We start from the raw sequence: 15,853 nt of genomic DNA on the forward strand, positions 1-15,853 counted from the left end.
GCCGGTGACGATGATGATCATGGATCCCCGATCGAAGATGGAGATCAAAAGGAGCAAAATGATATTGGCCATATCATGTCACTATTTGATTGCATGTGATGTTTATCATGTTTATGCATCTTATTTGCTTAGAACGACGGTAGTAAATAAGGTGATCCCTCATTAAAATTTCAAGAAAGTGTCCCCCCTAACTGTGCACCATTGTGAAAGTTCGTCGTTTTGAAGCACCACATGATGATCGGGTGTGGTAGATTCTAACGTTCACATACAACGGGTGTAAGCCAGATTTACACACGTGAAACACTTAGGTTGACTTGACGAGCCTAGCATGTATAGACATGGCCTCGGAACACAAGAGACCGAAAGGTCGAGCATGAGTCGTATGGTGGATACGATCAACATGAAGATGTTCACCGATGATGACTAGTCCGTCTCACGTGATGATCGGACACGTCCTAGTTCACTTGGATCATGTAATCACTTAGATGACTAGAGGGATGTCTATCTGAGTGGGAGTTCATTAGATGAACTTAATTATCCCGAACATAGTCAAAAACCCTTTGCAAATTGTGTCATAGCTCGCGCTTTAGTTCTGCTGTTTAAGATATGTTCCTAGAGAAAATATAGTTGAAAGTTGACAGTAGCAATTATCCGTACAGTAGAAGGCTTATGTCCTCAATGCACCGCTCGGTGTGCTGGACCTCGAACGTTGTCTGTGGATGTTGCGAACATCTGACATGCACGTTTTGATGACTACATGATAGTTCGGTAATGTTAAATGGTTTAGAATTGAGGCACCGAAGACATTTTGAAATGTCGCAGAACATATGAGATGCTCCAAGAGCTGAAATTGGGATTTCAGGCTCGTGCCCACGTCAAGAGGTATGAGACCTCCGATGAGTTTTCTAGCCTACAAACTAAGGGAGAAGATCTCAATCGTTGAGCTTGTGCTCAGATTGTCTGAGTACAACAATCACTTGAATCGAGTGGGAGTTGATCTTCCAAATGAGATAGTGATGTTTTTCCAAAGACATTGCCACCAAGCTGCTAGAGCTTCGTGATGAACTATAACATATCAGGGATAGATATGATGATCCTTGAGCTATTCGCAATGTTCGACACCGCGAATGTAGAAATCAAGAAGGAGATCAATTGTTGATGGTTAGTGAAACCACTAGTTTCAAGAAGGGCAAGGGCAAGAAGGGGTACTTCATGAAACGGCAAATCAGTTGCTGCTCCAGTGAAGAAACCCAAGGTTGAACCCAAACCCGAGACTAAGTGCTTCTGTAATGAGAGGAACGGACACTGAAGCAGAACCACCCTAGATACTTGGTAGATGAGAAGGCTGGCAAGGTCGATAGATGTATATTGGATATACATTGAATTAAATGTGTACTTTACTAGTACTCCTAGTAGCACCAGGGTATTAGATACCGGTTCGGTTGCTATGTGTTAGTAACTCGAAATAAAAGCTACGGAATAAACGGAGACTAGCTAAAGGTGAGCTGACGATATGTGTTGGAAGTGTTTCCAAGGTTGATGTGATCAAGCATCGCATTCTCCCTCTACCATCGAGATTTGGTGTTTGCGTTGAGCATAGACATGATTGGATTATGTCTATCGCAGTACGGTTGTTCATTTAAGAAGAATAATGGTTATTCTGTTTATTTGAATAATACCTTCAATGGTCTTGCACCTAAAATGAATGGTTTATTGAATCTCGATCGTAGTGATACACATGTTCATGCCAAAAGATATAAGATAGTAATGATAGTACCACCTACTTGTGGCACTGCCATATAAGTCATATTGGTATAAAACGCATGAAGAAGCTCCATGTTGATGGATCTTTGGACTCACTCGTTTTGAAAAGTTTGAGACATGTGAACCATGTCTATTGGTGTATATGCATGAAGAAACTCCATGCAAATGGACCATTTGGACTCACTTGATTTTGAATCACTTGAGACATGCAAATCATACCACATGGGCAAGAGGACTGGAAGCCTCGTTTTCAGTAAAATGGAACAAGAAAGCAACTAGTTGGAAGTAATACACTTTGATGTGTGCAATCCAATAAGTGCTGAGGCATGCGGTGGATATTGTTATGTTCTTACTTCACGGATGAGTAGATACTGAGTATATTTACTTGATGAAACACAAGTCTGAATTATTGAATGGTTCAAGTAATTTCAGAGTGAAGTTGAAGATCATCGTGACAAGAGGATAAAATATCTATGATATGATCATGGAGATGAGTATCTGAGTTACGAGCTTTGGCACGCAATTAAGACATTGTGGAAATTGTTTCACAATTAATACCGCCTGGAACACCATAGTGTGATGGTGTATCTGAACATCATAGTTGCACCCTATTGGATATATATGGTGTGTACCATGATGTCTCTCATCGAATTACCACTATCGTTCATGGGTTAGGCATTAGAGACAACCACACTCACTTTAATAGGGCACCACGTAATTCCGTTGAGACGACACCGTTTGAACTATGGTTTGGAGAAACCTAAGTTGTCGTTTCTTAAAAATTTGGGGCTGCGACGCTTATGTGAAAAAGTTTCAGGTTGATAAGCTCGAACCCAAAGCGGATAAAATGCATCTTCATAGGACACCCAAAACGGTTGGGTATACCTCCTAATTCAGATCCGAAAGCAATAGGGATTGTTTCTTGAATCGGGTCCTTTCTCGAGGAAAGGTTTGTCTCGAAAAATTGAGTGGGAGGATGGTGGAGACTTGATGAGGTTGTTGAACCGTCACTTCAACTAGTGTGTAGCAGAGCACATGAAGTTGTTCCTGTGGCACCTACGCCAATTGAAGTAGAAGCTTATGATAGTGATCATGAAACTTCGGATCAAGTCACTACCAAACCTCGTGGGTCGACAAGGATGCGTACTACTTCAGAGTGGTACGTAATCCTGTCTTGGAGGTCATGTTGCTAGACAATAATGAACCTACGAGCTATGGAGATGCGATGGTGGGCCCGGATTCCGACAAATGGCTCGAGGCCATAAAATCCGAGAGAGGATCCATGTATGAAAACAAAGTGTAGACTTTGGCAGAACTACTTGATGGTCGTAAGGCTATTGGGTACAGATGGATTTGAAAAGGAAGACGGACAATGATGGTAAGTATCACCATTAAGAAAGCTCGACTTGTCGTTAAGTTTTCCGACAAGTTCAAGGAGTTGACTATGGTGAGGCTTTCTCACTTGTAGTGATGCTAAGAGTCTATTGGAATTAGATTAGCAGTTACTGCATTATTTATGAAATCTTGCAGATAGGATGTCAAGACATTGTTTCCTCGACAATTTTCTTGAGGAAAGGTTGTATGTGATACAACCAGAAGGTTTAGACAATCCTGAAAGACGCTAACAAGTATGCAAAGCTCCAGCAATCCTTCTAAGGACTGGAGTAAGCATCTCGGAGTTGGAATGTATGCTTTGATGAGATGATAAAAGATTTTGGGTTTATACAAAGTTTATGAGAAAATTGTATTTCCAAAGAAGTGAGTGGGAGCACTATAGAATTTCTGATGAGTATATGTTGTTGACATATTGTTGATTAGAAATGATGTAGAATTTCTGGAAAGCATATAGGGTTATTTGAAAAGTGTTTTTCATTAGAAAACCTGGATTAAGCTGCTTGAACATTGAGCATCAAGATCTATGAGGATAGATCAAAAACGCTAAATGGTACTTTCAAATGAACACATACCTTGACATGATCTTGAAGGTGTTCAAGATGGATCAGTCAAAGAAGGAGTTCTTGCCTGAGTTATAAGGTACGAGTTAAGACTTAAAGCTCGACCACGGCAGAAAAGAGAGAAAGGACGAAGGTCGTCCCCTATGCTTCAGACGTAGGCTCTATAGTATGCTATGTTGTGTACAGCACCGGAAGTGTGCCTTGCCATGAGCCAGTCAAGGGGTACAAGAATGATCCAGGAATGGATCATTGGACAATGGTCAAAATTGTCCTTGGAGTAAATAAGGACATGTTTCTCGATTATGGAGGTGATAAAGAGTTCGGCGTAAAGGGTTACGTCGATGCAAGCTTTAACACCTATCCGAATGACTCTGAGTAGCAAACCGGATACGTATAGTGGAGCAACCATTTGGAAAAGCTCCAAGTGGAGCGTGGAAGCAGCATTTACAATATGACCTAGAGATTTGCAAAGTACATACGGATCTGGATGTTGCATACCCGTTGACTAAAACCTCTCTCACAAGCAAAACATGATCAAACGCCAGAACTCCTTGAGTCTTAATCACATGATGATGTGAACTAGTTTAGTGACACTAGTAAACTCTTTGGATGTTGGTCACATGGCGATGTGACCTGTGAGTGTTAATCACATGGTGATGTGAACTAGATTATTGACTCTAGTGCAAGTGGGAGACTGTTGGAAATATGCCCTAGAGGCAATAATAAATTAGTTATTATTATTATTATATTTCCTTGTTCATGATAATCGTTTATTATCCATGCTATAATTGTATTGATAGGAAACTCAGATACATGTGTGGGTACATAGACAACACCATGTCCCTAGTAAGCCTCTAGTTGACTAGCTCGTTGATTAATAGATGGTTACGGTTTCCTGACCATGGACATTGGATGTCGTTGATAACGGGATCACACCATTAGGAGAATGATGTGATGGACAAGACCCAATCCTAAGCCTAGCACAAAGATCGTGTAGTTCGTATGCTAAAGCTTTTCTAATGTCAAGTATCATTTCCTTAGACCATGAGATTGTGCAACTCCCGGATACCGTAGGAATGCTTTGGGTGTACCAAACGTCACAACTTAACTGGGTGACTATAAAGGTGCACTACGGGTATCTCCGAAAGTGTCTGTTGGGTTGGCACGAATCGAGACTGGGATTTGTCACTCCGTGTGACGGAGAGGTATCTCTGGGCCTACTCAGTAGGACATCATCATAATGTGCACAATGTGACCAAGGGGTTGATCACGGGATGATGTGTTACGGAACGAGTAAAGAGACTTGCCGGTAACGAGATTGAACAAGGTATCGGGATACCGACGATCGAATCTCGGGCAAGTACAATACCGCTAGACAAAGGGAATTGAATACGGGATTGATTGAATCCTCGACATCATGGTTCATCCGATGAGATCATAGTGGAACATGTGGGATCCAACATGGGTATCCAGATCCCGCTGTTGGTTATTGGCCGGAGAGTTGTCTCGGTCATGTCTGCATGGTTCCCGAACCCGTAGGGTCTACACACTTAAGGTTCGATGACGCTAGGGTTATAGGGAATAGAAATACGTGGTTACCGAATGTTGTTCGGAGTCCCGGATGAGATCCCGGCCGTCACGAGGAGTTCCGGAATGATCCGGAGGTAAAGATTTATATATGGGAAGTCCTGTTTTGGTCACCGGAAAAGTTTCGGGTGCTATCGGTAACGTACTGGGACCACCGGGAGGGTCCCGGGGGTCCACCAAGTGGGGCCACCGGCCCCAGAGGGCAGCATGGGCCAAGTGTGGGAGGGGACCATCCCCAGGTGGGCTGGTGCGCCCCCCACTAGGGACCAAGGCGCCTAGGGTTTGGGGAGGGGGCGTCTCCACCTTACTTGGGGGGCAAGTTTCCCCCTCTCCCCCTCTCCCTGGCGCAGCCCTACCTCTCTCCCTCCTCATCTCTTGCGGTGCTTGGCGAAGCCCTGCTGGAGTGCCACGCTCCTCCACCACCACCACGCCATCGTGCTGCTGCTGGACGGAGTCTTCCCCAACCTCTCCCTCTCTCCTTGCTGGATCAAGGCATGGGAGACGTCACCGAGCTGTATGTGTGTTAAACGCGGAGGTGCCGTCCGTTCGGCACTAGGATCTCCGGTGATTAGATCACGACGAGTACGACTCCTTCAACCCCGTTCACTTGAACACTTCCGCTTAGCGATCTACAAGGGTATGTAGATGCACTCCCCTCTCTCTCGTTGCTAGTCTCTCCATAGATAGATCTGGGTGACTCGTAGGAAAATTTTGAATTTCTGCTACGTACCCCAACACTTGATGCCTAATATATAAGCAGCTTCTCCAAGGTCCTTCATTGAAAAACACTTATTCAAGTAGGCCTTTATGCTGTCCAAAAGTTCTATATCATTTCCCATCAAAAGTATGTCATCCACATATAATATGAGAGATGCTACAGAGCTCCCACTCACTTTCTTGTAAACGCAGGCTTCTCCATAAGTCTGCATAAACCCAAACGCTTTGTTCATCTCATCAAAGCAAATGTTCCAACTCCGAGATGCTTGCACCAGCCCATAAATGGATCGCTGGAGCTTGCATACCTTGTTAGCATTCTTAGGATCGACAAAACCTTCCGGCTGCATCATATACAGTTCTTCCTTAAGATAGCCGTTAAGGAATGCTATTTTGACGTCCATTTGCCATATCTCATAATCATAGTATGCGGCAATTGCTAACATGATTCGGACGGACTTCAGCTTCACTACGGGAGAGAAAGTCTCATCGTAGTCAACCCCTTGAACTTGTCGATAACCCTTAGTGACAAGTCGAGCTTTATAGATGGTAACATTACCATCCGCGTCCGTTTTCTTCTTAAAGATCCATTTATTTTCTATCGCTCACCGATCATCGGGCAAGTCTGTCAAAGTCCATACTTTGTTTTCTACATGGATCCTATCTTGGACTGCATGGCTTCAAGCCATTTGTTGGAATCTGGGCCCGCCATCGCTTCTTCATAGTTCGAAGGTTCACCGTTGTCTAACAACATGATTTCCAGGACAGGGTTGCCATACCACTCTGGTGTGGAACGTGTCCTTGTGGACCTACGAAGTTCAGTAGTCACTTGATCCGAAGTACCTTGATCATCATCATTAATTTCCTCTCTAGTCGGTGCACGCACCATAGGAACATCTTCCTGAGCTACGGTACTTACCGGTTCAAGAGGTAGTACTTCATCAAGTTCCATTTTCCTCCCACTTACTTCTTTCGAGAGAAACTCTTTCTCCAGAAAGGACCTGTTCTTGGCAACGAAAATCTTGCCTTCGGATCTGAGGTAGAAGTTATACCCAATGGTTTACTTAGGGTATCCTATGAAGACGCATTTTTCCGACTTGGGTTCGAGCTTTTCAGGTTGAAGTTTCTTGACATAAGCATCGCATCCCCAAACTTTTAGAAATGACAACTTAGGTTTCTTTCCAAACCATAATTCATACGGTGTCGTCTCAACAGATTTAGACGGTGCCCTATTTAAAGTGAATGTAGTTGTCTCTAAAGTGTATCCCCAAAATGATAGCAGTAAATCGGTAAGAGACATCATAGACCGCACCATATACAATAGAGTGCGATTACGACGTTCGGACACACCGTTACGCTGAGGTGTTCCAGGCGGCGTGAGTTGTGAAACAATTCCACATTTCCTTAAGTGCGTGCCAAACTCGTGACTTAAATATTCTCCCCCACGATCTGATCGTAAGAACTTTATTTTTCTGTCACGTTGATTCTCTACCTCATTCTGAAATTCCTTGAACTTTTCAAAGGTCTCAGACTTGTGTTTCATTAAGTAGATATACCCATATCTACTTAAGTCATCAGTGAGGGTGAGAACATAACGATAGCCACCGCGAGCCTCAATGCTCATTGGACCGCACACATCAGTATGTATAATTTCCAATAAGTTGGGTGCTCGCTCCATTGTTCCGGAGAACGGAGTCTTGGTCATTTTGCCCGTGAGGCATGGTTCGCACGTGTCAAATGATTCGAAATCAAGAGACTCCAAATGTCCATCTGTATGGAGCTTCTTCATGCGTTTGACACCAATGTGACCAAGGCGGCAGTGCCACAGATATGTGGGACTATCATTATCAATCTTACATCTTTTGGTATTCACACTATGAATATGTGTAACATCACGTTCGAGATTCATTAAGAATAAACCATTGACCAGCGGGGCATGACCATAAAACATATCTCTCATATAAATAGAACAACCATTATTCTCGGATTTAAATGAGTAGCCATCTCGCATTAAACGAGATCCAGATACAATGTTCATGCTCAAAGCTGGCACTAAATAACAATTATTGAGGTTTAAAACTAATCCCGTAGGTAAATGTAGAGGTAGTGTGCCGACAGCGATCACATCGACCTTGGGACCATTCCCGACACGCATCGTCACCCCGTCCTTCGCTAGTCTCCGCTTATTTCGCAACTCCTGTTTTGAGTTACAAATATGAGCAACCGCACCGGTATCAAATACCCAGGAGCTACTACGAGTATTAGTAAGGTACACATCAATAACATGTATATCATATATACCTTTGGTGTTGCCGGCCTTCTTATCCGCTAAGTACTTGGGGCAGTTCCGCTTCCAGTGACCATTCCCCTTGCAATAAAAGCACTCAGTCTCAGGTAAGGGTCCGTGCTTTGGCTTCTTCCCGGCAACTGGTTTACCGGGCGAGGCAACTCCCTTGCCATCCTTCTTGAAGTTCTTCTTACCCTTTCCTTTCTTGAAACTAGTGGTTTTATTGACCATCAACACTTGATGTTCCTTTTTGATTTCTACCTCTGCTGATTTCAGCATTGAAAAGACCTCAGGAATAGTTTTCACCATCCCCTGCATATTGTAGTTCATCACAAAGCTCTTGTAGCTAGGTGGGAGCGACTGAAGGATTCTGTCAATGACCGCCTCATCCGGGAGGTTAATGTCTAGCTGGGACAAGTGGTTGTGCAACCCAGACATTTTGAGTATGTGCTCGCTGACAGAAGTATTTTCCTCCATCTTACAACTGTAGAACTTGTCAGAGACTTCATATCTCTCAACCCGGGCATGAGCTTGGAAAACCATTTTAAGCTCTTGGAACATCTCATATGCTCCGTGTTTCTCAAAACGCTTTTGGAGCCCCGGTTCTAAGCTGCAAAGCATGCCGCACTGAACGAGGGAGTAATCATCAACACGCGACTGCCAAGCATTCATAACGTCTTGGTTCGCTGGGGCGGGTGCTTCACCTAGCGGTGCTTCTAGGACATATGCTTTCTTGGCAGCTATGAGGATGATCCTCAGGTTCCAGACCCAGTCTGTATAGTTGCTGCCATCATCTTTTAGCTTGGTTTTCTCTAGGAACGCGTTGAAGTTGAGGTTGGCATGAGCGTGGGACATTTGATCTACAAGACATTTTGCAAAAAGTTTTAGACTAAGTTCATGATAATTAAGTTCATCTAATCAAATTATTTAATGAACTCCCACTCAGATAGACATCCCTCTAGTCATCTAAGTGATACATGATCTGAGTCAACTAGGCCGTGTCCGATCATCACGTGAGACGGACTAGTCATCACCGGTGAACATCTCCATGTTGATCGTATCTTCTATACAACTCATGCTCGACCTTTTGGTCTCTTGTGTTCTGAGGCCATGTTTGTACATGCTAGGCTCGTCAAGTCAACCTAAGTGTTTTGCATGTGTAAATCTGGCTTACACCCGTTGTATGTGCACGTTAGGATCTATCACACCCGATCATCACGTGGTGCTTCGAAACAACAAACTTTCGCAACAGCGCATAGTTAGGGGAAACACTTTCTTCAAATTGTTATGAGGGATCATCTTATTTACTACCGTCGTTCTAAGCAAATAAGATGCAAAAACATGATAAACATCACATGCAATCAAATAGTGACATGATATGGCCAATATCATTTTTCTCCTTTGATCTCCATCTTCGGAGCTCCATGATCATCATCGTCACCGGCATGACACCATGACCTCCATCATCATGATCTCCATCATCATGTCTCCATGAAGTTGTCTCGCCAACTATTACTTCTACTACTATGGCTAACGGTTTAGCAAAGAAGTAAAGTAATTACATGGCGTTATTCAGTGACACGCGGGTCAAACAATAAATAAAGACAACTCCTATGGCTCCTGCCGGTTGTCATACTCATCGACATGCAAGTCATGATTCCTATTACAAGAACATGATCAATCTCATACATCACATATATTTCATTCATCACATCCTTTTGGCCATATCACATCACAAGGCATATGCTGCAAAAACAAGTTAGACGTCCTCTAATTGTTGTTGCAAGTTTTTACGTGGCTGCTATAGGGTTCTAGCAAGAACGTTTCTTACCTACGCCAAAACCACAATGTGATATGCCAATTTCTATTTACCCTTCATAAGGACCGTTTTCATCGAATCCGATCCGACTAAAGTGGGAGAGACAGACACCCGCTAGCCACCTTATGCAACTAGTGCATGTCCGTCGGTGGAACCTGTCTCACGTAAGCATACATGTAAGGTCGGTCCGGGCCGCTTCATCCCACGATGCCGCCGAAACAAGATAAGACTAGTAGTGGCAAGTAAATTGACAAAATCTACGCCCACAACAAAATTGTGTTCTACTCATGCATAGAAACTACGCATAAACCTGGCTCATGATGCCACTGTTGGAGATCGTTGCAGAAAATAAGAAATTTCTACGCATCACCAAGATCAATCTATGGAGTCATCTAGCAACGAGAGAGAGAGAGAGAGGTGCATCTACATACCCTTGTAGATCACGAGCGGAAGCGTTCAAGAGAACGGGGTTGATGGAGTCGTACTCGTCGTGATCCAAATCACTGATGATCCTAGCACCGAACGGACGACACCTCCGTGTTCAACACACGTACGGAGCGGAGACGTCTCCCGCGCCTTGATCCAGCAAGGAGGAGGGAGAGGTTGAGGAAGAGAGCTCCAGCAGCAGCACGACGGCGTGGTGGTGATGGAGAGGCAGTACTCCAGCAGGGCTTCGCCAAGCTTTTGCGGAGGAGGAGAGGTGTTGGGGAGGGGAGGGGCTGCGCCTTGGAGGTGTGTGTGCAGCCCTCCCCTCACCCCTCTATTTATAGTGGGAGGAGGAAGGGGTCCGGCCCCCTCTAGATGAGATCTAGAGGGGGGGCAAGGGGGGGGGGCTTGCCCCCCAAGCAAGGGGGGTGGCCCTTTAGGGTCCCCCCCCCCCAATCCTAGGCGCATGGGCCCAAGGGGGGGGATGCGCCCAGCCCTCTAAGGGCTGGTTCCCTTCCCACTACGGCCCATGAGGCCCTCCGGGAGAGGTGGCCCCTCCCGGTGGACCCACAGAACCCTTCCGGTGGCCCCGGTACAATACGGGTATGCCCCCGAACCTTTCCAGTGACCGTATGTCAGCTTCCCATATATAAATCTTCACCTCCGGACCATTTCGGAACTCCTCGTGACGTCCGGGATCTCATCAGGGACTCCGAACAACATTTGATAATCACATACAAGTCTTCCTAATAACCCTAGCGTCATCGAACCTTAAGTGTGTAGACCCTATGGGTTCGGGAATCATGTAGACATGACCGAGACAGATCTCGGGCCAATAACAAACAGCGGGATCTGGATACCCATGTTGGCTCCCACATGTTCCACGATGATCTCATCGGATGAACCACAATGTCAAGGATTCATGTAATCTCGTATACAATTCCCTTTGTCAATCGGTACGTTACTTGCCCGAGATTCGATCGTCGGTATCCCAATACCTCGTTCAATCGCGTTACCGGCAAGTCACTTTACTCGTTACGTAATGCATGATCCCGTGACCAACCACTTGGTCACATTGAGCTCATCATGATGATGCATTACCGAGTGGGCCCATAGATACCTCTCCGTCATACGGAGTGACAAATCCCAGTCTCGATTCGTGCCAACCCAACAGACACTTTTGGAGATACCTGTAGTGCACCTTTATAGTCACCCAGTTACATTGTGATGTTTGGTACACTCAAAGCACTCCTACGGTATCCGGGAGTTACACAATCTCATGGTCTAAGAAACTGATACTTGACATTAGAAAAGCTTTAGCAAACGAACTACACGATCTTGTGCTATGCTTAGGATTGGGTCTTGTCCATCACATCATTCTCCCAATGATGTGATCCCGTTATCAATGACATCCAATGTCCATAGTCAAGAAACCATGACTATCTGTTGATCAACGAGCTAGTCAACTAGAGGCTCACTAGGGACATGTTGTGGTCTATGTATTCACACATGTATCACTGTTTCCGGTTAATACAATTATAGCATGAACAATAGATAATTATCATGAACAAGGAAATATAATAATAACCATTTTATTATTGCCTCTAGGGCATATTCCCAACACCTTAAGCGGCCCGATTTGGAAGAGGGCGTCACTCACTTCAATGTCAGATATGGGCTTGGTCAAGGCATCGTTCATGTGGTCATCCACTCTCCTTTGTACAAGAACGATTAATCTCTCCGGTTCCACGGTTTCATCCTTCTTGTACAGCTCTTTGAAAAAACTGTTTATCTCATTATGCATCTCCCCTGTGCTTTTAGTCCAAGAGCCATCTTCCTTCTTAAGTTTCTCAATTTTATTCTTCTTCCTTCTCCATGTAGCTTTCCTATGGAAAAATTCTGTGTTCCTGTCTCCTTCACGCAGCCAAGAGATCCTAGATCTTTGCCTCCACATAGTCTCCTCCCTAAGCAACCATTCATCAAGTTCAGATTCAGTTTTCCTCATCCTGTTTTCAGTTTCCTTTGAGCGTGGTTGCATTCTTAGTTTCTGTAAATTTGCTCTCAAGGATTTAATGCTATTTGTCACTGAGTTAAATTCCTGTTGGGCCCAATGTCCCAAGACATCTCCCATAGACTTCAGTTTGGTAGCTATGCTCCCAAGGGATGAAACTCCACCCCCTTTTTTCCAAGTGTCCTTGACAGTATCTTCAAGAGTGTCGGATCGTTCCCACATGGTTTCATATCTGAAGTTTTTTGTGACTCTTCTCCACTCTTTCCTCTTCCCGAAACGCAGCAGCAAGGGTGCATGGTCTGACCTCGAAGAGCATATATGTTCAATTGAGGCACCCGGAAAGGTTCTGTTCCATTCAGGCGATGCTACCCCTCTATCTAGCCATGCTCTGACATTTTTATCCCCATGCTGTTTGTTGTCATACGTCCATATGGAGCCTTTAAAGCCCAAGTCCTGTAGGTTGCACTCATCAAGAACCTTACGAAATTCAGCCATGTTTGTTTCAGATCTTTTTGCTTTTGAGAAATGTTCACTTTGCCACATGGTTTCGTTGAAATCACCGATCATGAACCATGGTTCGGACAAGTTGTGTCTAATCCTTCGAAGAAGCTCCCACATGTGGTGCCTTTCATGTGATCTTGGTTCACCATAAACAAAAGTACCTCGCCACTGTACAACAGTTGGGTTTAGACGAATGAGCACATCGATATACCTCGGCCCAATAGCGATTTCTTTTATTTTAACTTCCTCATCATAGAACAGTGCAATACCGGCACTCTTGCCAATCCCGGGTTGCATAATACAATGCCGGAGACCTAGTCTCCATCGCAGTTTATTCACGTAATCATCGCTTTTCCAAGTTTCAGAGAGAAAAACTAACTTAGGCTTATGCGTGTGCACTAGGCCCACGAGCTCCCAAACTGTATGAGGTTGCCCAATCCCTCGACAGTTCCAGCTGATGAGCGTCATGGCTCCTGGTGGATGCTTGCAACAGCATCCACCAGTTAACCGAGAGCCCCGGGCTCGGTAGCTTCCATTCTGCCATCCTCTCCCGTGTTGTTATCTTCCCTCCCACTTCCTGAACCCTTCTTCTTCTTGCAATTGTCAGCCGAGCCGTCCGCGGCCCCCTCCTTGCCATTGCCTGTTCCTGGCTCTCCACGATTGCCTCTTTTCCCCAGGACCGAAGCCTCACCACCCTGCTGATTTTTAACTTTGCTATTCTTGTTATTCTCCTGCCCTGTGCGTCCCTTTTGAAGGGTGAGTACCTGACCCCTCTGCCCCGTTTTTCCTTCCTGTACTTCCACAGAGCCTGTCGGTGCAGTTATAAGTAAGTCATTTGCCTCAGCAGTGCCTCTTGGCTCAGCATTAGCGCCCGGGTTTTGAATAAACCCCGGAGCCGGGCCGAAACCTGGTGGATACTCCAGCTCCTCCTCTTCCTCAGTTCGACCTTTCCTGTTCTGGGTTTCGTCTGCCACTGGCGTGGCCTGAGCTATGATGACGTTTGTTCCCAGCCCCGACCCCTCTGCATCTGAGTTACCTTTGATCTCCCTGACTTGCACTCACTTCATGTTGGTGTGGTTGACCTTGTCCATGCCCGAGTCTGCCCCCGGTTCCAGCCTGATCGCGCTCACAACCGCGATAGCAGCTTGCACAAGAGGATCTGCTAGGCCCTTGCTCCTGTGGCCTTAACCTTCACGCGTCTTGTTGCTACAGAGCTCTCAGCGCCAAAGTTGATGAAGCGTCGCGCACTGCTAGTTTCTGGCACCACAACTCCTCCTCTACTACTACTCCTCTTGAAAGGCGAAGCGCGCATCGCTGCCGAGTACCTCATCTCTTGGAGGTCTTCGGGCAGCTTACAATCGCGATGGCTATGCCCTAGTTGACCACAGAAACAGCAAAACCTAGGCAGTCTCTCGTACTTTACACTCAGCAGGAACACCTTCCTCTTATCTAAATCGCGAGATTCTAGTTCACTACACAGAGGTATATCAACATCATGATTCACCCTGACACACATGTAGTCTCCCCAGATTCTTCCCTCTCTATCAGCATCCACTTCCAAGACTTCTCCAAGCATTGCGCCTAGCTTCCTGGCCACCGTCTCGAACATCATGATCGGTGGAGCATCGTAGATGCGAGCCCAGATCGGCATGTGGGCCACCTCGACGTCGCCGGGGCTGACACTCCCGTCCACCGCCGTCATCGGGAAGGCGCCCCCCTTATGGGTCCAGGGGCCATTGTTGTGGATGAAGCGTAGATCGCCCTCTCTCTCGAATTCGAGGAGAAAGCGATTGTTCTTCAGCGGGGTGTAGTTGAGGCGGCCCCTCAAATCCCACTTGGACTTGAGCTCCTGGAAGAGTCCCATGACGCCGAAGACTTGGACCGAGAAGAACAACCCCACGGCTATCCACCTCGACCGCATGTCCGCTCTTTCTCTGGACAGATTCAGCTCGACGACGCTCGGCGCCTGCACCTCCATGTTAATGGGGAAAACTGGAGCCACTACATGGTCACCTCCTTCATACCTTGCTGCTTGAACCCCCCCCCCCCACACACACACCTTGGCCTTCAGGGGTGCGGTAGTGATTGTCCTGAGTCCTTGACGATCCGCCCCGGAGCAGCACCCTCGTCCCATGACCTGATCGACCATTGGGGTCGACCTCCTCGCGGTTCTCCAACGGAGCCTTGTTCTTGCCCGTGCCCTGGTTCGCCATTGCCTGCAAGATTGGGGTTTCTATGCTCTGTGGAGATGGATTGGTATTGCTCGCTCCACCCGAATGCTCTTTTAAAACCCTATGCGCCTCCTCCATTATGGGGTAAGATCCTTTCTGGTTTGATGGCCCTTGATCCCTTTCCTTTGCCCGAGATGCAGAACTATCCGGTAGGAGATCCCTTCCCTCTGCTTTGTCCGACGGATCCGTATCCCTTCCATCCCCAATAGTCCACCCAGATGAGATCTCATTCTCCGCTCTCATCCTAGCAGACAAATCCTTCCTCATTGCCTCTATTCTGCCCTTGATCCTCTCCATGGATCTTTGATTCTCGGATCTCTTCCCTTGATCTCTCTTCCTCTCTTTCCTTTCCACCGCAATTCCTTTGATTTTATTCCTCGTCTTGAGCCAGGTTTCCCGCAATCCCAAAGGGTCCTCCCGATCCTGCTTACTGCTCGAGTCTTGATTCAATCTTTTCTCTCTCTCAAGGTTGCTCCTTCCTGTCTCTCGATCAATCTCTCCGATGCCAGCGGCAGATCGCCTCGGGATCGCCCTGACAGGGGCTCCGCAGATCACGCT

Source organism: Triticum aestivum, chromosome 1B (assembly GCF_018294505.1).
Source record: "Triticum aestivum cultivar Chinese Spring chromosome 1B, IWGSC CS RefSeq v2.1, whole genome shotgun sequence".
Taxonomy (NCBI): Eukaryota; Viridiplantae; Streptophyta; class Magnoliopsida; order Poales; family Poaceae; genus Triticum; species Triticum aestivum.